Raw genomic sequence first — 26,174 nt, 5'->3', positions numbered from 1 at the left:
CAAGCGAGCTTTTGCCCTTCTGCTCCACTTCAAGCGATTACAGTATTGCCAAATTGAAAGTTCCAATTACGGCTGTTCCTGTAAGTCAGTGGTCTCCACTGTGGCCCTTAGCTTGCTTTTATCCAGCCCTTGGGGCACAACTTTATTTACCAACATCAACGATGAGGCACAGTTCCTCCCAATGACACCAAATTATGGGTAAGGGTGCATTTACATTTGCAGTTTAGGGGAGGTGATAAAAGTTGAGACATGTTTTTTGATAACTCCTCCCCAACTGCACTCCTTTTAGCTGCGGCGACCAGGGGTGTACACATGTTGCAGCCACAGCAACAGTTATACGCCCTGTTATTATTAGTGGGTGTAACAAATACATTTGTGATATCTTGCCTCCTCACCACCTGATTTAAACCCATGATTGCCATGCAATGCACATGATTGTGACATGGTAGTATGCCAATTAGGGATTTAAATCAAGTTTGAAGATGCGACACTGTGCCCTGTGATCTTTGACTTCTCCCAAGTTGTTCAGGTAGCTCTCCACCTCTATAAGGTTGCCTACCCCTGCTTCACAGAGTTCCCCCTTACATCAGAGGCCACAGATTACCCCCCTTACATTAGAGTTCCCCACATTCTCCAGAGCGCCCCTCCCCCATTAGAGTTCCCAGCATTCTCCCTTAAATCAGAGTCAGCAGAGTTCATTCTTACAGTGCAAGGGGAAACTTTGCAATCTCTGAGATATAGAGGAGCTTTGATGTAAGGAGGGGCTTTGGAGACCAGAGAACCGCTTACATCAGCCTTCCCCTTGCATCCCCCCACAGGAGCCACTCGTGAATAAAGGTATCCTCCACCCTGCACAGCCAGGCCCACAAAATTTTTCACAACACTCTTGAGTCAAGAAACAGTCCTTGCAGCTTTGGTTTTGTATTTTTATTCGGGGTATTGAACTTGGATGGGGTTAAGGGTATTATGGGATGCACACTTGACTTTAGAACTTTTTAGGGACAACTTCTTCTGTACAATCTATCTACAAACTCTTCAGCTCTTCCAGCACAACACTTGCTTGACGCACAAAATTCCCAAGACCAACTGACACACTGTTTTAGCAGATTCAGAGACCTCGGGCACTTTGGTTGTGTAGCATAGTCCTAGTGCCCAGCTGTCCTTATGTGGCTGCTGATCCCAGCACCACCTCTTCAGGCACTGCCATGGCCAGACATACACTTTAATCTCTTGTCGACCATGTATTGCAACAGGGAGGGTGGGTCCTAATATACACACCATGCTGCACATGTATGTGTCCATGGGAACCCAGGCTTTTGTACTGAGATTGTAATAGAGCACAGTGACCGAGCTATCCCAGACAGCTACCGGTCTCTGCTTATGATCAGGAGCTGATGGCATTGATTGGCAGTCAGTCACAATGATCATGTGATTAGGAAGTCCGTCCAACCTCCTGGTGTTAAGGCCAAGCTACAGGGCCATCAGGAGGGAGTGAGAAGAGGTTAATACCTTTGTCAGTTTTTTTTTTTTTGCTGTGTCCCATTTGCTTTTACTTCCTGTCCCTGAGATGCAGCAAAGAAGTCAAAGCAGGGTGATGTCCAGTTTTACAGATGTCCCCGTTTAAAGAGTCCCTCTCTAACCTAGAGGACACACAGAGCCAAAAAAAGCTGAACGGGGTTCCATCCTTTTTTTATACTCCAAAATCTTCCCAGCACTAATTATCTAGACATTATTGCTCATCTTAATACAGTGCAGAATAATCACTGCCTTGCTAAGCTTTCTTTATTGTAATAAAATTTTATTTTCCTGTATGTTTGCCCTGGAGCCCTGAATAATAACAATTTCTCTGATAAATGAATGGAGATCAAAAGGATATTACTTCTTATACGATCTGTTTCAACCTTCCGCTTTTCAAATCCTTATTTGCATCATTTTACCTGAAGCCCCATTATCCTGTGATTATTTATCTCCCTTGTGATTTACCTATAGTTTCCTCTGATCCTCTAAGCACATTATCTGTCACATTATTTTTGTTTATGTATTTTCTTTGTATTGATTTTTTATTTTTTATTTTTTTTGTAGGGCAGGAAAATGGCAATTCACAATTTAATAGGATACTCCATGGCACTTATAGAAGAACCAGGGAGACATAAAATACAGTAGGTTAAAGTAATTCTTCTAGTATGTATGCTGGTATAGAATTGTTTCATAACCTGCTAAAGCTGAATTGATATTTAATAAATAGTGTTTGACAAGCATGGGTGTCAAGTAAGCCAAGTGCTGGAATCTCTCACAGCTTCTAAACTAAAGGGGCAGTGTCACAACTATTTTTTTAAAGATATAAAACCTTGACTTAAAAATGTATAAACATAAAATATGTAAACCCTAACAATGCATTTATCTTATTTGCTCCCTTTTGATCTGTTAAATACACAATTAAAAGTGTTTTATTATATCTGTTTAATAAGTGAAAAAGAAACCACCTGTTGATCTGCAGAGCTGTCCTGGAGACACTTCCTATATTATCTCAAGGAGTCTAAGGCCCCTATGACAAGGGGCGGATCCGCTCTGTGTAGTCCGCCAGCTTAGGATCGCTCTGTTGATCTCCGCTAAGCCAGGGGATGACAGGTCCGTTTCTGCTCACGGAGCGGGGAGGGACCTGTCAGTGCCCTGTCCGTTTTCATCAGATCTCATCAAATCTGCCAAGACCAATGGCAGATGTATTGATGTGTTTGTCTTGATAGGATGGCAGGCGGGTGTCAGCGGACACATCTCTGCTGACCTCCCCCTACCCATAGGAGTCAATGGATGGCCCGCTTGGATCCACCTGAAAAACAGAAGGGCGAATCCGAGTGGGCTTATCTTTTGAAAGGGGCTTAATTTTCTCATTGTTATCTGGGAACTACAGAATGATTTGTTTCTATTAATTGGAGTAAAGGGATTGGGTAGTTTGGCAAAAGACTGGACAGGTTTGACACCAGCTCATAAAATCGTTGTGTGTTGTCAGTCCACATGAGGACTTAAAGTGGAACAAAAGCCCACAATACTTACCTTTGCTTCAACCGCTCCATACCTCCAAGGTCCCTCCATGGTTCTAGCATGTTCTCTTCTGGCTTATTGTGGCCTTCAGTCGTCTTGATTGGCTGGCGTGGGATAATGTCAGTCATGCCAGCACAGAGGCACTGGGCCAGAATGTAAACCAAGCTGTTATTTTTCACTTTAAAGAGATTAAACATGGGGAAATATGCATGTATTGCTGAGATGTACTGTGTTTTTATTTTTTACCTGGGGGGGGGGCCTGTCAGTGCTCAGACCATATGCCGCACACTGCATCAAATTGGTCTGCATGGCTGGGCCAAAGGGCAGTATTCCAACATGATAGCGACCCCAAATACAACTCAGACAACCACTGCCTTGCTGAAGAAGCTGAGGGTAAAGGTGATGGACTGGCCAAGCATGTCTCCAGACCTAAACCCTATTGAGAATCTGTGGGGCATCCTCAAATGGAAGGTGGGGGAGCGCAAAGTCTTGAACATCCACCAGCTTGTTGATGTCATCATGGAGGAGTGGAAGAAGACTCCAGTGGCAACCTGTGAAGCTCTAGTAAACTCTATGCCAGAGAGGGTTAAGGCAGCACACAAAATATTGCAATTTTGGCCCAATTTGGACATTTTCACCTAGGGGAGTACTCCTTTTTTTTTTTTTTTTTTTGCCAGCGGTTTAGACATTAATAGCTGTGTGTTGAGTTATTTTGAAGAGACAGCAAATTTACACTGTTATACACTGTTATACAAGCTGTACACTCACTACTTTATATTAGTAGTAAAGTGTAATTTCTTCAGTGTTGTCACATGAAAAGATATAAAATAATAAAATGTGAGGGGTGTACTCACTTTTGTGAGATATTGTGGTGTGTGTGTATAATAATAATAATATTATATATATATTATTTTTATTTTATTTTTTTATATTATTTGTAGTCAGTCTTCACTTGGAAATGCGATAACCAGGGCTCGAGTGCTGCGGGAACGCATGGGAACGGCGTTCCCGTACTATTTCCACAGCGGGAACGCCGTTCCCATTAGCTGTCTGAGCTGGGCTGAGGCTATGCAGCGCGTAGTCCGCGCCGCTCCTCAGCCGCCGAGTGACTGGTTGCTAGGCAGGGGCCGCTCCGCATCTAGCAACCGGTCACATGACTTCGGCCGTGCACGTGGGCACGCACTGGCGCGAGACCGTCAGTCAGTGTGACACACGCTGCGCGCCGGACTGTCCTCCCGCTCCCCTCTACCCAGTGCCTCCTGTTGCCACAGCCGCTGCACTTTTCAAGTTTACTTCTTCTCCCCCCAGAACAGAAGGGAAGAGAATAAATACCAGGAGGTCAGTCACTAGTGTGTAAGTAAGTTGCATTCTGCAATACCCTGCCAAATTGCCAATACTCATCCATACTCTGCAATACCCTGCCAATACTCATCCATACTCTGCAATACCCTGCCAATACTCATCAATACTCTGCAATACCCTGCCAATACTCATCAATACTCTGCAATACCCTGCCAATACTCATCAATACCCTGCCAATACTCATCAATACTCTGCAATACCCTATCAATACTCTGCACTACCCTATCAATACTCTGCACTACCCTATCAATACTCTGCAATACCCCGCCAATACTCTGCAATACTCTGCAATACCCCGCCAATACTCTGCAATACATACCCCACCAATACTCATCAATACTCTGCAATACCCTGCCAGTACTCATCAATACTCTGCAATACCCTGCCAATACTCTGCAATACCCTATCAATACTCTGCACTACCCTATCAATACTCTGCACTACCCTATCAATACTCTGCACTACCCCGCCAATACTCTGCAATACTCCGCCAATACTCTGCAATACTCTGCAATACCCCGCCAATACTCTGCAATACATACCCTGCCAATACTCTGCAATACCCTGCCAATACTCTGCAACACCCTGCCAATACTCTGCAATACCCTATCAATACTCTGCAATACTGTGCCAATACTCTGCAATACCCTGCCAATACTCTGCAATACTCTGCCAATACTCTGCAATAAATACCCTGCCAATACTCTGCAATACCCTGTCAATACTCTGCAATACTCTGCCAATACTCTGCAATACATACCCTGCCAATACTCTGCAATACCCTGCCAATACTCTGCAATACCCTGCCAATACTCTTCAATACCCTGCCAATACTCTGCAATACCCTGCCAATACTCTGCAATACCCCATCAATACTCTGCAATACTGTGCCAATACTCTGCAATACCCTGCCAATACTGTGCCAATACACACCCTGCAATACCCTATCAATACTCTGCAATACCCTGCCAATACTCTGCCAATAAATACCCTGCCAATACTCTGCAATACCCTGTCAATACTCTGCAATACTCTGCCAATACTCTGCAATACATACCCTGCCAATACTCTGCAATACCCTGCCAATACTCTGCCAATACACACCCTGCAATACCCTATCAATACTCTTCAATATTCTTCCAATACTCTTCAATATCCTGCCAATACTCTGCAATACTCTGCAATACATACCCCGCCAATACTCTGCAATACCCTGCCAATACTCTGCAATACATACCCTATCAATACTCTGCAATACCCTGCCAATACTCTGCAATACATACCCTATCAATACTCTGCAATACCCTGCCAATACTCTGCAATACATACCCTATCAATACTCTGCAATACCCTGCCAATACTCTGCAATAAATACCCTATCAATACTCTGCAATACCCTGCCAATACTCTGCAATACATACCCTGCCAATACTCTGCAATACCCTGCCAATACTCTGCAATACCCTGCCAATACTCTGCAATACCCTGCCAATAGTCTGCAATACCCTGCCAATACTATGCAATACCCTATCAATACTCTACAATACACACCCTATCAATACTCTGCAATACATACCCTGCCAATACTCTGCAATACCCTGCCAATACATACCCTGCCAATACTCTGCAATACCCTGCCAATACATACCCTGCCAATACTCTACAATACTCTGCCAATACTCTACAATACATACCCTGCCAATACTCTGCAATAACCTATCAATACTCTGCAATACTGTGCCAATACTCTGCAATACCCTGCCAATACTCTGCAATACCCTATCAATACTCTGCAATACCCTGCCAATACATACCCTGCCAATACTCTGCAATACCCTGCCAATACTCTGCCAATACACACCCTGCAATACCCTATCAATACTCTTCAATATTCTTCCAATACTCTTCAATATCCTGCCAATACTCTGCAATACTCTGCAATACATACCCCGCCAATACTCTGCAATACCCTGCCAATACTCTGCAATACATACCCTATCAATACTCTGCAATACCCTGCCAATACTCTGCAATAAATACCCTATCAATACTCTGCAATACCCTGCCAATACTCTGCAATACATACCCTGCCAATACTCTGCAATACCCTGCCAATACTCTGCAATACCCTGCCAATAGTCTGCAATACCCTGCCAATACTATGCAATACCCTATCAATACTCTACAATACACACCCTATCAATACTCTGCAATACATACCCTGCCAATACTCTGCAATACCCTGCCAATACATACCCTGCCAATACTCTGCAATACCCTTCCAATACATACCCTGCCAATACTCTACAATACTCTGCCAATACTCTACAATACATACCCTGCCAATACTCTGCAATAACCTATCAATACTCTGCAATACTGTGCCAATACTCTGCAATACCCTGCCAATACTCTGCAATACCCTATCAATACTCTGCAATACCCTGCCAATACATACCCTGCCAATACTCTGCAATACCCTGCCAATACTCTGCAATACCCTATCAATACTCTGCAATACCCTGCCAATACATACCCTGCCGATGCTCTGCAATACTCTGCCAATACTCTTCAATACATACCCTGCCAATACTCTGCAATACCCTATCAATACTCTGCAATACCCTGCCAATACTCTTCAATACTCTGCCAATACTTATTCCTGTTTGTGGGATATTTTCTAATGGGCTGTGTAACAGAATTTGGAACAGGGTGTATTTGTGGTAGAAATTCCCTGCGAGGGAAAGATCATCACCCATTGTGTTTATTGTTTTGTTTGACACGTTATTTTGTTTTTGTAAACTGGCACTTTACAATAAATGTTGTACTGTATTTTCTGTGAAGTATATATGCATATGAGCGTACCTTTTTTTTTTTTTTTTTTTTGGTGGGGGAATGGATCTTGGGTGGGAGTTCCCACACTTTTTTTCCCAGGACTTGACCCCTGGCGATAACCCTAACTACCAAGACCTGAGGTGTGCCATGGCCTAGCTGGTCTGTATGCCTAAAAGAGGGCATACCCTGAATAAATGTACTGTATATGATATGTGCAAGATGTAAAATAAATAATGAAAGTTTGGGGGAAACCTGAGGGTGGGAACCAGGAATTTGAGCCAACGAGGGATTTGACAGAGGAGGAGGGATATATATACCCCCCAGACTCCTACAAATGCAGGCCAGCCTTCTAACTTGTAGTCAGAGTCTTCACTAGGAAATTCGATAACCCTAACTAGAGACCTGAGGTGTGCCTTGGCCTAGCTGGTCAGTACGCCTAAAAGAGGGCAAAAAGACACAAAAGTAGGTGTGATATAAAAGCTTTAATGAGGGGCAGGCAGGTAACAACCCTCACTCCAGTAAAATAGCGAATGCCCGGACGACTTCAGTAAAGGGTTCCAGTATGTAACTGCTATAACAGGAGGATCTCCAGCGCCCCATGTACTTGATGCTATAAGAAAGGGCCCCCTGTTTGGAACCTGCCAGAGCTGCCCCGATCTTAAACGAATCTCCAGTAAATGGTTTTGGATTTAAGCCTAATTAAAACCCGGACGTGAGAACGAACTGCTTGTAGTGAGAGGATGCTTTGGAAAAGGAAGCAAAGAGCTGTCCAGAGGAACCGATGCGAAAATATTGCAGAAGGTCAAACGCTTCAATCAGACAGTTACTATTGTACTGTAAAATTGCCACAAACCCCTGGCCTGTCTATCTATTCTGGTCATTGGGAAGTTGTAAAGCGTACTGAAGAGGGAACTGCCTTGAGCGCTAAACTGAGACCTGCGCCAAGGGGAAGGAGACAATATGTGTGAAACACTACGAAAAACCTGGCCGGTAACTGGTAACTGGTAGCCATGACAAATGAGATCATCCCTGACTACCCCTCAACATGGCTTTGCGAGGGTGAGCTGCAAAAATTGACAGATTGTCAGGAGTTTGCAGGGGCCTGAAATGTGTGTTTTTTTAATATATATTTTTGGGGGGATAATAAAAACCGCAGAGGTGATCAAATACCACGAAAATAAAGCTCTATTTGTGGAAAAACATTTGGGTGCAACGTTGCACGACCGCGCAATTGCCAGTTAAAGTGACGCAATGCCGAATCGCAAAAAGTAGTCAGGAAGGGGGAAAGTCTTCCACGGGTGAAGCAGTTAAGGATGCAACGGCCACGTTCCTTAACAACTAATGACATTTCAGTTGTCGGTGGGGATTTCTCTTCCTCGCAGTGGAACAGACTCACGGCAGCTCCACCCTCTTCCGTGGCGACTCCACCCCCTCCCACGCTGACTCAATTTTTTTGTGTCCTCCGGCGATGGGCTTCTCCTGCTCGGGCTCCTCTGCAGGGCTGCTGCTGCAGGGTGACAAATCTGCCTGCCTGGTGGGTAGTGTGCCCTGCACTGAGCCAGGCTTTGCTGCTGCAGAACTTCTTGGAGGGGGAGGGCAGGACTGCTGGGTGTTGTAGTGCAGTGATTGGGTTCCCAAATACCCTCTTCCCCTCCTCCCTCTCTGCCCAAAAAAATAACTCCCCTCCCCGCCCCTCCACTCTAAACAGGTGAGCAAGTCTAGGAGACTGGGAGAGCTGAGGCAACTGTCAGTCCAGCCCAAGTCTCATGGGGATGAGAGAGCCCAGGGTACCAGGAGATCCCCTATCTAGAGACCAGTAGTGGGCCCATGCAGATGTAGCACCCTAATGTTTAGGCAGGGTTGCTCCTAAATTTACCTGCCAGGTGTAGTTAGTTTGGCTCATTGTTGGATCAATTGATTTCACCCTAAGTATAGAATTGCTGCACTTCTCTCTTCTGCCGCTAGGTGGCTGGGAACCTGGTGGCATTAGATAAGACAAGGGCAAAGCAAGGACAGATCAGGAGTATATGGGGTATCTCAGCCAATTGGCAGGGGTTTTCTTGAATCCTTAGCCTGCTGGGAGAACCTAAATATTTAGGTGGATCAGTCTCTGTGCCACCTGGACGGCTGTCTGGACGTGTGTTGTACTGCCCAATCTGCTAGGCCAGAGTTTGGGTTTATCCTGGGCACATCTGGCTGCTAGGCTGTCTCAGAGCCTATCCAGAAGCAAGAGAGCAGCGCAGGGTTGGGATTGCGGCTTGCAGTCCAACCAGAAGTAACGGTTCTGCCAACCAGAGAACTTGTCATGGTCGGAGGTAGAGGGTAATCTGTCGCCACTAAGGGACCATCCACCTTATTACCAGGGACCACAGTAAGAAGCTGAAGCAAGTACCGGAGCAGAATTGTCACCAACCGGGGACGGTGAAGAATCTGGAAACTTCAGCAGGTGTGAAGCCAGGTACACAGCCAGCGGAGGTGACACTTGCAGAGCAGCCTTGAGTGTCAAGCCGGGGTCCAAGCAGGCCAGATAAGTATCTGGGGTGCCAAGCTAGGGACCCAGCAGAGAGACGGGGGGTGACGATTGAAGAAGATATTACAGGGAAGATTGGAGGAGCTCAAGAGATTCAGTGGCAGTGAATCATCTAGTGTAGTGAGAGAGACTGGGTGCTCAGTGGATCGAAGAACTACAAGAAGTGGTTGTAGTGGAAGTGACGGAACTGTTACACCTTGTGTTAGAAACTGTTAAAGACTGTTGCCATAGGAGATAGCATTCCTACACATGCAGATGTGGCGTCTTGCTGGATGCTTTTCCCTGCATGGCTGTCCTGTAAAAGTCTCAGAGTCTGACGATTAACATTGCAACTGCTTATGGGTGTCATGTCCCTAACCCTCTCTCCCAAAGTTCTGTTAAGAGAAATAAAATCTCTTTGTATTGAAGAAGTCTCTGGCGCCCATTAATTTAGCTTGCATTACATCTACTATGCCTTACAACTCACTCAGAAGGAGCTGAAGGTACAAAAGGATGTCAGCAGTTCTTGGCTCTAAAGGTTTTCATTAGACTAGAGGAGGCCTGGGACCTGGCTACACAGTGTTCTGTAGTTACATGTTAAGGGAGCCAGGAGAGCCAGAGTGCTGGGACTGAAGAATCCAGACAAGAGCAACCTTACTGCTCAGGAGAGAGCCAGATGATGTAGCATTCTGTTTACTGTTTGCTGTAGAAAACCCCTAGCATAGGCAACCAGGCAAGCCCTTAGTTCCTGACTCACATGAACTGACTACAAGCGCATCTACTATTGAGCAAAGTAATCCCCATATCACAATAGTATATTGTATTTTTGTGTTTCTGTTGGAGATTTTCCCACATTTCCATCTGATGAAACCCCTTACCACTATTAAACTAAATTAAGATGAAATCTCAATGGCCCTGAAAATAGTAAAAACCTAACCAGGGTACCTGGGCACACCCTAATCAGTCTGTGTGCTGCAGATTCCCCCTGTTTAGACCCCTGATATTTTCACAAAGCCCTTTTAACAGGGCCCCTAAAAATAACTGTAAAAAATAAATAAAAATAAAATAAAATAAAAACTACTGACACCATCCACTGCCCTACTGACACCAAACCTGGACCTACTGACACCGGCACATGCATATGCCTTTGAGCTTTGGAGTGCATACCCTAATGCAATTAGTGATGGACGAACTTCCGACAGGACGTTTCGCGAACGCGGACCGCGTACGCGGCTGATAGTTTGCGAACCGTAACGTTCCCGGCGGGCCCCATTGACTTCAATGGGAGGCGAACTTTGCAAACCTACAGGTCAAATTTGCAGCCACAAAATAATTACTAGCTGTGCAAACATAGTCCCACCACATGGCCAATGACATAACACATGTATGAGGTGAATCTGGGATCGACAACTACAAGCATTCTTTTTTTATATGTGAAATTGTGACAATTCAGGACTGTGGAGCGCATGAAGGCAGAAAAGAACCTTTGTGGACCTAATAGTAACAGCTACTGATTAAACTGACTGTCCCTCACTGCCACACACAGCTTCCTGCCTGTCCCTATTTAAACTGACAAAACACAGGCTGCTGGAAAAATAAATTGAATAGCACTCAAAACTATATCCTGTACTACTTTACCATAGCAGTCCTGAAAAGGACTTTTGTGGACCTAATAGTAACAGCTAATTATTAAACTGACTGTCCCTGCTGCACACAGCGTCCTGTCCCTCTCTCTATACTGACAAAAGACAGGCTGCTGCAACAATCACTAGCACAGCAGTGCCTCAAACCTATATCCTGAACTACACCTAACACCTATACCATACCAGTCCTTAAAAGAACTTTTGTGGACCTAATAGCTAGCGATTTGGGTCACTGCAGTCTCTCCCTGCTCCACACAGCAACCTCTCCCAATAGTGACATATGAAAGAATGTAAAATGGCCGCCGGATCGGGTCTATTTATAAGTTAGGGGGAATGTCCAAGTGTCCATGTGCTGTAATGTCTCAATTGGCTGTCCTGTACCCCATGATGGATGTGTCATCACAGGTCAAAGTTCTTTTACACAGTAAACACGGAATTCCGCCGGGCGAACGGCGACAATAGTTCGCCAATCGGGCGGACCGCGAACAGCCGAAATTTGCCACGAAACGACCGCCGGGTGAACCGTTCGGCCATCCCTAAATGCAATAAACTGTGCACACCTATGGTTCTAATATTTTACCACTGTATCCAAAATGTAACACGTTGGCTATACTTGCACCTAAACATGGACCGTCAGTTGCATTTTGTCTATCAAAGAATCTGATCCCTCTCCCTTCTCCCCCTAACAGGTACTGTACTTGCTTGTACTTTCTTATTTCTCGCTTGGGTGAGGATGTTGTCCACTCTGCCTGACCCATGGGATTGGCATTTGACATACTCTTTGCTGTCCAGCTATAGATGGGGCGGGTGGCGTCTTTTTTGTATCACTGTCGTTTTTTTTTGGTCAGGCAACGCATTGACCTCTTTGCAGCCATTTTGCTAAATGCTGGGTGTTCAGCGTGTCCTGTACCTTTTAAGAAGGGGTGGCTCCCCTCCAGTCCACCTTCTCTCACCTATCCATCTGAATGCATGTGCCTCCACTGTGGGGACACTTATAAGTTAGTGTTAGGTACCACAAATACCAGGGTGCCGTGACGAGGCTCTGTGGCTTACGCATGCATTTGCAAATGTGTGCAGACTAAACCCCTGCTTTTAACGCATACTGTTAGACAGGTTTAATCGGTTGTCTGCGGGCTGGTCGGTAAGTTAAGCTTGTTTTTTTTTCTGCCTTGGATTTATCCTTGGCCTTGTTCATACCTCTCTGCTGTCTATGCCTATTCGCATACGAAGTAGGAGAGCTGGCTGTGGGCAATTTTAATAAGTCACCACAGGCTCCCAAATCAAAGATAGTACTGTGGATCCAAAGAACCTGTGAAGACTTCAGGTTGTAGGAAGACATTACTAGTCTTCTTGGTCTTCTTGATCTTCTTGCCTAGGTAAGTTATGTTTTTTAAAAAGTTGGCAGAATTTGTAGCTGTTGACTTTTACTTTTTTGTCAAAACAGGTGAAGTCAGTCTTCGCCCTTGTACACACGGTTGGAGATTCTGTCGGAATGTGTCCGACCGGAGCGTTTTTGTCGGATATTCCGACTGTGTGTGGTATGCATCGGACTGTTTCCGTCGGAATATCCGTCGGACCAAATTTTCCAACTTGCCGGAAATATTTTCCGACAAACTGCTCCGATCGGACATACTCCGATCATGTGTAGAAAATTCCGATCGGACAAAGTGCCACGCATGCTCAGATCAAATTCCTACATCAAAGCTATTGGCTACTAGCCTGAACGTAGTCCCATCGTAACGAAATTACGTCATCACGTTCTGAAAGATCGGATTTTTTTCCGACAACTTTGTCCGACCGTGTGTATGCAACAGTTTCGGACAAGATCCTTTGGACAAAATCCGACGGACAAAATCCGACGAATTTGGTTATCGGAATGTCCGACCGTGTGTACAGGGACTTCCTCTTTAAGCCAGAATCTAGTTCTCCAATTAATTGTAATACATATAATACATATGGCTGAAAATCTAATGTAACATGATGGAAATTTAACTATAATTGGTTAAAAAAAGGTGCTAGGAAGCAAAAGCAGAGCTTGGCAATTTTTTTTTTTTTTTTCGCTGAAAGAGAAAATAAAATTACATTTACTGTATAATAGTTATATGAAAACATCCTCTTAAAACTTGTGAATTCATGAGTTTGTTAGCGGATAACAATACACTACTGTTATCAAGAATTTGGAGATAGTGTGGATAAACTGAAACACTAGCCGTGAATTAGATTGCCCCTGTTCTCTTTAACTGTCATTCTATAAAAGTAGGTCTGGATTGTTTGTGAACCTCAGGTAGGCAATTTTCTGCTGCAGCTAATTAACTGAGCAGCTGAAGATTAATTATTTATGAATTCACAAGTCATTTTCTTCGCCTTGGCTAAGGAATGACTTTATTTACAGAACATTTTCCTTTATTTTGCACTTATGTTCTAGTAATGTAGCTTGTTGTATGTAAATTGCTGACCATAATTAAGTTCTTAAAGTGGACCTGTCATTAAAGTGTATGGAAACTCTAAATCAATTTTTGCCGTCATATCTTATTGTATACAGATTTCTGTTTTGTGAATCTTTTCCAAAGTTTCTTACTTGCCACTAACAGCACTTAGGCCTCATTTACACTTACAGCAGTGTGTTAAGAATAGCAGGTTGAACTATATTTTTTACCGGCCCTTTTATCTAATATGGTGGCTAGAAGGGGTATTACCACTTCCAAGTGTAACCAGGGCGGACTGACCATTCAGCCATTCGGGCACTGCCCGAGGGCCCCGGGCCACTAGGGGGCCCCATCAGGGTTGCCAGCCTCAGTAAAACCAGGGACAGTATGTAAAAATCTGTGTTTTTTTTTTTTTACATCTGCCTCTGAAATGTCCCTTACCAACATTCTTTTGGTCTAAAAATCCAGAGATTATAGCTGCCCCGCCTCTCCAGTACCTTCTCAGCCAATAGAAACATATCTGTGTATACTGTGCGTACGTGTATGTGTAACCTGTGTGATTGTATACTGTGTGTGTGTTTGTGTATACTGTGTGGCCCCATTATCTCTGATTGCCTGGGGGCCCCATAATCTCCTATTGCCCGGGGGCCCCATGAGTTGTCAGTCCGCCCCTGAGTGTGACCCATCCAAGTGAATGGGGCTAAGCCACAACTTTCCTGCAACAATGTGCACATGGTTGTGGCACAGTGCTGTTGTCTGCCCAGGGTTAAATTGGGCATCCTAGAGGGAACATATCATCTATGAGTCACCAATCAAATGCCTTGGCAGAGGGGGCAGCAATGTTGGCCACTGCCTCTAAATTAGTCACAAAGTTGTCAGCCTTCGTGGCACACTCCTTTAAATGGTGCAAAAAAGGTGCACTGTTCCTGAAAATTTAAGTTCTGCAACCCCAAAAAATTTACAAACTAAATGTCATATGAAAAGCAACCGTTATATGAAAAGTGATAAAGTGCTGATGCAAAAAAAGGGACTAATCTCATGAATCAATTGTACATGCCGTACTACCATAATGAATCCAGGAAAAACCATGAGATAATCTTTGCAAACTTAATAAAGTGCTAATGTGAAAATTGTGTACTGTTCCTTTTAAATCAAGTGTCTATGGTGTACACTTGTAATGAATCCACAAATGGCACAATCCTAAATGCAAACATATATAAAAGTTCTAGTGCTGATAGTGAAAGAAGTGCAAATAATCACAATCCACGTATAAATATAACGTCCATGGAAGGGGTGCTAACTTCACAAGGTGCCTAGTGCTACACCATCACTCCACAGGTGCTCCAGTGAGGCAAAGGTACTCCTAAATGTAGCCAGATGGCTTCTTACCAGAGCAAACGGATCTCGGTTACAGAGATGAAAAACGTCCCAAACAGAATCTCCACAAGGAAAATCCACAGCTTATTTCCTTTCGACAATAACTTCTCAAGGAGAGAACATATGAGAGATAGGGAGAAGCCCCATAGTGTGAATCAGTAAAGTATGTTTATTAGGATAGAAGTGATAAAAGATGCACTTATAATGAGGTAGAAATATTCAAGCAGTGTTTAACAAGCCAGCAGCGGTATCATCCATCCACCAGCTATGGTAACATCAAATGCTGTCTCCACCCGACTTGTTTCCCCAAAAATGGGATTGGAGGTTGACACTCCTTTAAATGGCTGTTGTGCTGGTCATTATGATAGTGTGGATATATGGACCTTGGTATTGGTTTTTCAATATCTTAAGGATTGAAATATCTGAAACAATGTAATATGCACTCTGCAAGCAGTATCTGTATGAGCTTGCCTTACACATAAATTCTGAGATTTCCCCATCCACACTAATTGGCATGGATGGATGAAGCCCCCACTGCCAGCTATTGTATTTTGTTGTCAAGTACCTGGGTGTCTTCGAACTGGGATGTTCCTAGTCCCACAGCTGCACTCTTACTTGTTGTGCCATGGAGGAGCTCTGGAGTTATTGCAATGTTCTCCCAGCTTGATGCATTTCCTTGGACTCACAAGCCCCACCTGCTGCTCACTTCGGACAATGTACAATCAAGCAGCTCATAAATAGCAGCACTTCCTGTTACTCAGTGCCTGTTTGTTTGGACTGGCTCTCTTGGTGTATTGATAACTCTGTGATTTGGACTACCGTGTATTGAACCTCTGCCTGAATTCTTGACCATTCTCCAGCCTGCTGATTTGGTACTTTACCGCCAGCCCGTGTATGACCTTTGCCTGGCCATTCTTTTGTATTTTGATTTTGTACTGCTTTGCCTGATCTGTTGCCAACTTGACCTGCCTGACTACATTTTCATCTGAATCCTCAGCATACAAGCTCCACTTCGAACACTACCTACCACAGGTACTCTACATTTGTACACCAAAAACTGTCCAAATACCCGAACAGTGACCTTTTGGGCCCATCTCCTTCAATTCCTCAACTGAAATTTGTCAAGCCAGGTGGAGTCACCCACAGTCTGAATTTAGTGCAATTCACAAGAATCGGTGAAAATTTGTGCAGTGTTTGCCAAGCTTTAGGAAAGATTGCAAATGCTGTTATCCTGATAACACTGGAACTTCTTAGATTTCTACTGTTTATCGCAAACTGCTCTATTGTTTTGACAACATCCATTCTGGTCAATGGATGTTCCAGAGGAGTGCTTTGTCTTTTTTTAATTGGTTATAAACCTATTTGTTCAGTGTGTGTGTGTAGTAGTAGTAGTAGTATATATTTTTTTGTCCTTACATAAAATACTGGGTAAAGAGCTTTTGGATTTTCGAAAAAAATAAATATATTTTTTTGCTCATCCATGATCTATCCCTTTTTTAGGTCATGATACTTTTCAATTAAATGAAGTATGCTAAAAATACTGAAAAATAGATTTTTGGCCTACCATTCACACTGATCCAGTAGGACACTTCCTTAAAGGCCAAGTTCACTACAAAAAAATATGTATGGTGAAGAGCTTTGATGTTACCTTGCCCATTTGCTTAGTGTTTTTTCTTGTAACAATGGAACTACAGGTATTTTGAGGTTAACTCCTCTCTTATCGCATATCGCTCTCACACCTTCAACTTGATGTTCCTGGACATCACTTCCCAACTTGGTCTGTTTCCTGCTCTTGTGTATCTTTGATGGGCCTTCATCCACATGGGTAGCATTTCTTTCTAAACATTTGATGATACATTTGTTTTAGCTGTGCCCCCTTAACCCCTGAAGAAGCTCAATTTGCGAAACGTGTTGGAATATACATCTCCACACTATCCACATGATATGATAGGTTGTTTTGATACTACTTGTATCTTCTGTAATTGCAACATTTATTTGGGGAAGGTGTTTTGTTTTGCTGAACCGTATGGGGCTCATTGAGATGTGTTTTTTATTCTGTGTTTAGAGGCACCTCAAAAGTCCCATTTACGCAAATCTTTTTTGAATATTGAACTACAAGTTGTCGGCTATGAATGTAGTTCATTGGCAGAATGAATGACGCATCTGTGTGTGCGGAGCCTCACATGGTTGTGCTGTTTTTAAATTCTGACAGGACAGGAAATGGGGGAGGGGGGGGGTGGTAGGAGCTGAAACACGTTACATGTTCAAACCTAAATATGGATATTCCAGGGGTGGACTTTGATGCTTGACCCTAGGTTCACACCTGTGCATTTTGCAGGTTGCAGAAAGGCACTACAGTGCATTTAACATGGTATATCCTATGGTATATGTTCACATCTATGCGTTTTGCAGCTGGCATGTTTTTGGAAAGGGTCATAGACTTTTATCTCCCACGTTTTGCATGTAATAGACTTCAATGGAATTGCACCAGAAATGCAAGTGTTGTGATTATGATGTGATTTTTGATGTGTTTTGCAGTTTTTTTTTCTATTTAAACACTGCATATAGCTGGTTGTTAAGGAGGGGGCTGGGAAAGCAGTAGCCGTGTTCTTAACAACCAATGAGTCATCAGCTGATAGTGGAGCTCCCTGCTGACAAATGAATGTAAAAATTTTTTTTTTGAAAAAAAAAAACCCCACGCCAACATTTAAAAAAAATGACGTGGGGTCCTCCCAAAATCCATACCAGACCCTTATCTGAGCATGCAGCCTGGCAGATTAGGAAAGGGAGGGAATAAGTTAGTGCCCCCTCCCCCTATACCATACTAGGCTACATGCCCTCAACATGGGATGGGTGCTTTGGGGGGCCCTGCCATGTTGATGGGGACAAGGGCCTCTGCCTGACAACCATGGGTTGTGGCTGTCGTAGTCTGCTGATGGGGAGCTTATCAGAATCTCGAAGCCCCCTTTAACAAGGTCCCAGCCCCCCCTATGTGAATGGGTATTGGCTACATCATGCCCCTACCCATTCATCCCAAAAAGCAGTGAAATGTTAAAAAATAAAAATAAATAATAAAAAAAAGCTGTTTTTTGGACAAGTCCTTTATTAAAAAAAGCCCCAAGCTGTCTTATCCCTGAACGGTCTTCTTCCTCGCTGCCAATTTCCCACTAAAAACAAAAAAGGGCACTCTTCTTCTAAGGCTGTCTTCCTCTGTTGTGTTGTCGCCCACTGCCTGTCAACGCTTATATAGCCATGGGGCATTGCCATCCAATGACGTCATCCAGAGAGCCTGACCTTTGTGATGACACGTGATATCACAAAGGGTGGGCTCTCTGGGTGACTTCATCGGATAGCCACACCCCATGGCTATATAAGAGATGCTAGACGGGGCTACCACACAGTGGAGAAGACAGCCTTAGAAAAAGAGTGCCCTTTTTGTGTGTTTAGCACGTAACCAGTAGTGAGGAAGAAGTCAGCCCCAGGAGAGGACAGCTCGGGGCTTTTTTTTAAATAAAGGACTTGTCAGAAACTGGCTCTTGTGTTTTTTTTTTGGGTGAATGGGTAGGGGTACGATGTACCTGATACCCATTCACATGTGGGGGGGGCTGACTCCTTGCTCCAGCTTGCCAAAGGAAGAGCTGGGCCGTTGATTCTTTTCCCGGCCAAACATGAAGTGAGTCCTGAGACCCGATTGGCCCAGAGTCCCAAGACTCCCTGGCCAATCATGTCTCAGGACCCACCTCCTGAGTGGCCAGGAGGAGAGGCAGGAAGACATTAGAGAATATTAATTCGCTAATGTCGCACACCTGGGTGGGCTCAGTTCACAGTGCCTTGTGCCCACCTTTTTTTTTTTTTTTTTTTTTTTTTTTTAAGCCAAGTAGAGCCTCAGGCTTTAATCATGTGCTTAAAAAAAACCCTGTTGAAATCCATGCGTCTTGTGCCCTGCATGTAGATTGAGGGCTGGCGCCCCTGCCCCCTTGATGGAGTGGCCGCCACTGGTCGTACAGTTGGCCTAGTCTACCTTGTGTCCTTTTTGTTCTTTGTTTCCTGCCTTGCCTGCAATTATACAACACTGTTACAAAACCGATGACATATTGCATAATATCAGCACTATTATTGTACATATAACAGAACATCAAATCTGTCATGCATGACACTAATGTTTTATGTAATTAATTTCTTAGCAATCAATATTTTATATATTATATATTACTACATGTGTGCCTCTGTAGAAGAGCTGTGTATGTTGTATATGAGGTTTCTGCAATATTGCTGGCGGTTTAGCGCTTATCTCCTTAGTAGTAGCAATATGTAGTGTGCGCTTCTGTGTAAAATATAGTATATGCACACAATATGAAAACTGGAATATTCTCTCGATTCTACAAGTACAATTTTATCTACAGATATTAAGTAAGGATAATACATACTGTTTAGTAAAATATTTATAAAGAAAAGAAAGCTACTACGCTCAGGGTTATGTAAGTGAGATAACAGCAGTTCCCACTATTTCTTTCTAAAGCCTTCCTTATTTATACATGAAAAACATCAGAGCGCCACTTTGAAGGTTTTTTTCCTTCCAGGATTATACTGACAAAGAAACAACTGAATGCAGCAAGACAGCCACAATGGCAGGGAATCCTTTCATTCCCAATGTTTGGTTCAAAACAAATATTCCTAAGTTAACAGTAAATAGAGATTATAGCTTCCGGCATTATTATTTTAACCAGCCTATATTCATACTGTTTAGATAATCTACAGCAGGGGTGCCCAACCAGTGGCCCGCGGAGCCCCCTGATGTAGCCCGCGACCTCCTTCTGTGGAATGGCAGATTGTCAAGCCCAGATCTTGGGTTGCAGACCCGCCATCCCAGAGCATCTGGGTTGTTAATGATGCTGGCAAAGCAAGCCGCTGTGGAGCAGAGCTGTATAAGCTGATGCTTCTTGTATAGCGCCGTCTCTTGCCACAGGTGGAGTGATACCAACTGCACTCTGCCAGGGATAGCAACAGCAGGCGATACCTGAATGGAAGACTGTTATTAAAGGTCAGTTTATTACTAAAATTGCAGTGTATATATGGGCATATCTGCGCAGTGGTTACTGGGCTACTTTCAAACTGATCCGCAGCTGCAGTGCACCTTCAGGTTACCTGCACTGAGGCAAAGACTTCTGTTATTACGTGCAGGTTTGGTGAGCTTTCAGAAAGTGCACCACACCTGCAGGCAATAATAGAAGTCTATGGCAAAGTGTAGCTAACCCGCAGGAAAGGCACAGGTGCACTGCCTTGAATTAGGCTTGATTCACACCTATGCATTTGTAGTGCTTTTTGCATTTTTCAGACTTGCACTACAGAACGTGTTCCATAGGAAACCATGTTACATGGACTGTAGTTCAAATCTGCAAAATGCAAAAAGCACGAAAAATGCATAGGTGTGAATCAGGCCTTACTATGAAAGGCCCCTTTCACACAATCTGTACAACTCAATCGGACCCTCCATTCACCTCTATGAAACGGCAGATGTAAACAGATTTGTGTCCTTTTACACCCGCCTACCAACAATCTGAAAAACAAACAAACAAAAAAAAACAGAAGGGCATCAATCCCCTTCTGTCAGGGCGGATCGGATCAGAGGATCCATAGAGTAGAATGGGCTGTGTCCGTGTCAGCTCTGCTCAGACCTGTCATCCGCCTGCTCTGCTCATTGTGGCCCCAAGTTGCTTAAGTGGCCCTCTTCAAAAGGTTGGGCACCCCTGATCAACATTAATAAAATGTAATGGCAGGAAATGGCAATGAGTGGTTTGATCCGTGAATCACTAGAACTACATTGGCTCTCGTACCTGAACACCCTTTTGGACCAGATATATTTTTACATCTCTGCATTGGTTCGGTTATTCCATCAGAACTATATCATTACTTAAGGGTCCGTTCACACAGGGGCAACACGACTTTCAACACGACTTTTGGAGGCAACTTGGACACGACCTGAACACAACTTGGGGCGACTTACAACACGACTTTAAGTCGCCCCAGGCCAGGCGACTTTTGCCGTGGCCAATCAGAGAATGAGCTCTCAAGAGGCAACTCCACGCCGAATTTATGAAAAAAATTTGCTGTGGGTTCCCCCTCAGAGAGCATACCAGGCCCTTAGGTCTGGTATGGATATTAAGGGGAACCCCCTACGCCGAAAAAACGGCGCGGGGGTCCCCCCCAAGATCCATACCAGACCCTTATACGAGCACGCTAACCCGGCCGGCCAGGAAAGGGGGTGGGGACGAGCGGGCGCCCCCCTCCTGAGCCATAAAAGGCCACGTGCCCTCAACATGGGGGGGTGCCCCCCACCCCAAAGCACCTTGTCCCCATGTTGATGAGGACAAGGGCCTCTTCCCGACAACCCTGGCCGCTGGTTGTCGGGGTCTGGGGGCGGGGGGCTTATCGGAATCCGGGAGCCCCCTTTAATAAGGGGGCCCCCGGATCCCGGCCCTCCACCCTATGTGAATGAGTATGGGGTAAAACGTACCCCTACCCATTCACCTGTGAAAAAGAAAACTAAATAAAACACAATACAGGGTTAAAATAGTTTATTGCACAGCTCTGGGGGTCTTCCGTCTTTGGTGGTCTTCTCGCCGGACTCCTCCGCTATCTTCTGCTAGCTCTTTTACTAGCGGAGGAGCCCGGCTTTCTTCTTCGTCGCCGCCCTCTTCTTCCGACTTCGGGGGTCTTGTCCCCCCTCTTCGGTTCTTTTTGCCGGGCCACGGCTTCTTCTTTCAGCTCTTTTACTAGCGGTGGCCCGGTCTTCTGTCGCCGCCGCCGCCTTCCGTTCTTCTTCTTCTTCTTCTCCTGGAGATGTTGACTCGACGCTCTCTCCGGCCGCAATGCCAGGGACGCGGCGACCTATATAGGGACAAGGGGCGGGGTCGCCAGTTGATGTCACATGGTGTCACTATGTCACAGTCCGGGAGGATGCTGGGACTATGACATCGTAAGGGGGCGGGGTCACCATGTGACATCAACCGGCGACCCCACCCCTTGTCCCTATATAAGTCGCCGCACACCGCGTCCCTGGCATTGCGGCCGGAGAGATCGTCGAGTCAACATCTCCAGGAGAAGAAGAAGAAATAGAACGGAAGGCGGCAGCGGCGACAGAAGACCAGGCCACCGCTAGTAAAAGAGCTGAAAGAAGAAGCGGTGGCCCGGCAAGAAGAACCGAAGAGGGGGACAAGACCCCCGAAGTCGGAAGAAGAGGGCGGCGACGAAGAAGAAAGCCGGGCTCCTCCGCTAGTAAAAGAGCTAGCAGAAGATAGCGGAGGAGTGCGGCGAGAAGACACCCGAAAACGGAAGACCCCTGGAGCTGTGCAATAAACTATTTTAACCCTGTGTTGTGCTTTTTTTTTTACATTTTTTTCACAGGTGAATGGGTAGGGGTACGTTGTACCCCATACTCATTCACATAGGGTGGGGGGCTGGCCCCCCTTCTCCAAGGCACCCCCTCATATTGAGGGCACGTGGCCTGGTACGGCTCAGGAGGGGGGGGATGCACACTCGTCCCCACCCCCTTTCCTGGCCGGCCGGGTAGCGTGCTCGGATAAGGGTCTGGTATAGATCTTGGGGGGGACCCCCACGCCCATCCCCTAAGGGCCTGGTATGCTCTCTGAGGGGGAACCCACGCCAATTTTTTTTCATAAATTTGGCGTGGAGTTCCCTCTTGAGAGCTTATAATTCTGTCAGAGTCGCCTCCGTATAGACGGAGATCCGACTTGGAGGCGACCTCCATTAAAATCAATGGGTACCGGTCGCCTACAAGTCGGATTCAAGTAGTACAGGAACCTTTTTCTGAAGTTGGAGCAACTTCAGTAGTGTGCATTAAGACGGCTCTCATTCACTTACATTGATTTTTAAATGTTGTCCGACCTGAGGAGACTAGGGGCGACCTGAAGTCGGATCTGAGTTGCCCCTGTGTGAACGGATCCTAACACTGAAAGTAAAACATATTTTTTTTAAATGTTTTGAAAAACAAGGTTTTACTATGGCAAACGTGTCTTAACAAATAGTAATTTCTTTTCTATGCAATCTGTAGACTAAAAGATGTAAACAAATTAGAAACATTTTTTTTCAATTTTTTTTCCATCGTTCTGACCATGTTTCATGTTACACCAATATTTATGATGTATTATGCAACACGGTGAGTCTCTACAGCCCCCAAACATAAAACAACCCGTCTTCTTTACGGAATCTGAGGTCTTATCTCCCCGCTGGCTCCTGTCATATTTTAAAGTGGAAATAAACCATCAATAGTTGCTTGTGCTCTCAACTGAACTATCAAGACAACAAATGGCTCCACACACTGTCCAATTTGAAAATTAATTTCACAAAATCCTCCTCCTCTCAATAACTCTTTCTCCCAAAACAGCTTACTGAACATTGTCAAAAGAACTTCTCCTTTAAATGGAAAACAGATTCCATAACTTACCTGGGTATCCAGCTCCCATCTAAACTACCAGACCTCTACTTGAAAAACGACTTACCCATCCTAAACAACTTAACACCAGACCTTATAAGATGCAATAAACCCATCTTCTCTTGGTTCAGAAGGGTGGCTATTCTAAAAATGAATGCGCTTCCCCGTCTGCTATATGTCCTACAAACAGTCCCAATACGCCTCCCACCAGCATTCTTTAAAACATACAAAAGTGCATGCACTAAATTCCTATGGGGAGGACAAAAACCAAGAAGTTATTCCCAACTCTCGTTACCTGAACATTTAGGGGGGATAGGTTTACCAGATCTTCAGAACTATTACAAGGCCTGCCACCTTACAAGAATAATTGTCTGGAATGTCCACAAATCGCAAAAAGACTGGGTTCCCTTCATGGGTGTCCGCAGGTAGGGGCAAGGGGGGTCAAGTGCCCCCCCCCCAGAATCGGGGATCGGATCTTAAATTTAGCAGAGGTGCATCGCTATCGGAGTGTGGGCAGCCCGCACCCAGGTGCCACCCACCAGTGGGGTGACACCATCAAGGTGCTATCAAGCCCCCCTATCAGTGTAGTTTGACTTCGGCTCTTTTCCCTGCTCAATCCAGCAGAGAATTCAGCGGTGCTGTGAGAAAGGTGAGCTGTGGGCTGCCAGAGGTTTTCCCCGCTCACCCCCCCTTTCTCCAGTGAGGAAGAAAAGACAGCAGCTCACCAGGTTCCCCGCCTAGCTTCCTGCCTATTCCATTCCTTCCCTATTGGTCATAACTGAGGGCCAATCAAAGGAGACTATGAGAGGAAAGCATCATGGGACATGTAGTCCCAAAGATTGGCGGCCCTATTTTCCACAGGAAGGAGGCTACAGCTCGATCAAGATAGAGATTGAGAGACTGCAGCCAGGAAAAAAGCTGAGGGAGAGAGTGCTACAGGACAAAGAATGAGGAGTGTGCTGGGCGGAAGCCAGAGAGAAAGCCATGCTGCCCAGCGCCACCAGAGAGAGCCACGCTGCCCAGCGCCACCAGAGACAGACAGAGTCACTGCCAGGGTACAGACATGCTACGCTACTGACCAGTTACCCCGGGAAACCCTCAGGGAGCAATCATCCAGCCGGAGGGATCACTGCTGTAGTTTCGCTGGGTCTGATAAGTTGGCCATTATCCATTACTTATCCAAGGGACTGTACTAAGTCTGCAGTCTCTGACCATGATAATGTGATAATGACATTGTGGAAAAGTGGTGGAGCATGGGTGACCCTAAAATGATGGCCCCCCCCCCCCGAAGCTCTGCGGACGCCCATGGTTTCCTTAGAAGAGTCCTTTACCTCTCTGCTGCTGGAATCAGCACCCTGACTACTAAATAATCACACCCCAACAGAGATACCATCTCATCCGTTATTTGGCACAACCATTCATTGTTTCCACACAGTGTGCAAGGCCTCCTCAACCTCATCCATCCCAGGACCTCTTACTCCGATTAGACTAAACCCAGACTTCCCTCCTGGTATGCACCATCAATTTAAACCTGACCACTGGGGATGAGCCGAACACCCCCCTGGTTCGGTTCGCACCAGAACTTTTGAACGGACAGATAGTTTGCGTGAACTTTCGAACCCTGTTAAAGTCTATGGGACTCGAACGTGAGAAATCAAAAGTGCCCATTTTAAAGGCTAATATGCAAGTTATTGTCCTAAAAAGGGTTTGGGGACCCGGGTCCTGCCCCAGAGTAAATGTATTAATGCAAAAAAAAGTTTTAAAAACTTCTGTTTTTTCAGGAGCAGTGATTTTAATGATGCTTAAAGTGAAAAAATAAAAGTGAAATATTCATTTAAATATCGTGCCTGGGGGATGTCTATAGTATGCCTGTAAAGTGGCATGTGTTTCCCATGTTTAGAACTGTCCCTACACCAAAAAATGACATTTCTAAAGGAATAAAAGTCATTTAAAACTGCTTGTGGCTTTAATGTAATGTCTGGTCCCGGCAATATGGATGAAAATCATTGAGAAAAAAGGCATGGGTACCCCTCCCCCATCCCATTACCAGCCCCTTTGGGTCTTGTACGGATATTAAGGGGAACCCTGCACCCAAATTTAAAAAAAGGAAAGGCCCCCAGGCTCTATATACTTCGAACAGCAGTATACAGGCGTCCCAAACAAGACAGGGACTGTAGGTAGAATCTGTAATTTTGAACTGGTACATTTTTAGTGTAGCTCCAGCTAAAACATCTATTTTTAAGCTTTTTGGAAAACGTAGGGAAGGGTTATCACCCCTGTAACCATTGTTTTGCTATCTGTGCGCACCTGTTCAGAAGATTTCACCTCACTTTCTGTCCCAATGACAATTTGATTTTGAAAATTTGTTTTTTTTATTGAAATAAGGAACTCTTACAGGAGAGAATTTCCCTTCCTAGGGATAGATTTCCTCTCTCTTCCTGTTGTCTCCTTCTGTTTGAAAGTAGGAGTCGTTTGTAAGTTGTATGTTTGAAAGTAGGGGCCTGCCCTATATACTCTGCAGAAATTTGGGC

At 44.9% G+C, this 26,174-nt stretch overlaps 1 long non-coding RNA gene across 1 annotated transcript in view; it reads left to right on the top strand.

Annotated features, from left to right (window-relative positions):
- Nucleotides 1-26,174, top strand: part of LOC143942934 (uncharacterized) — a 383,250-nt gene that overhangs the window by 96,418 nt on the left and 260,658 nt on the right. The window contains exon 2 of the long non-coding RNA XR_013264860.1: nt 2,083-2,159. This is a non-coding gene — a long non-coding RNA (uncharacterized LOC143942934). The remainder of the gene's footprint in view (nt 1-2,082; nt 2,160-26,174) is intronic.

Source organism: Lithobates pipiens, unplaced genomic scaffold, assembly GCF_037356315.1.
Source record: "Lithobates pipiens isolate NorthernLeopardFrog02 unplaced genomic scaffold, aLitPip1_a1.2 Scaffold_30, whole genome shotgun sequence".
NCBI classification, from domain to species: Eukaryota; Metazoa; Chordata; class Amphibia; order Anura; family Ranidae; genus Lithobates; species Lithobates pipiens.
The sequence above is the reverse complement of the archived record's forward strand: the minus strand, read 5'-3'. Positions and strand labels throughout refer to the sequence as shown.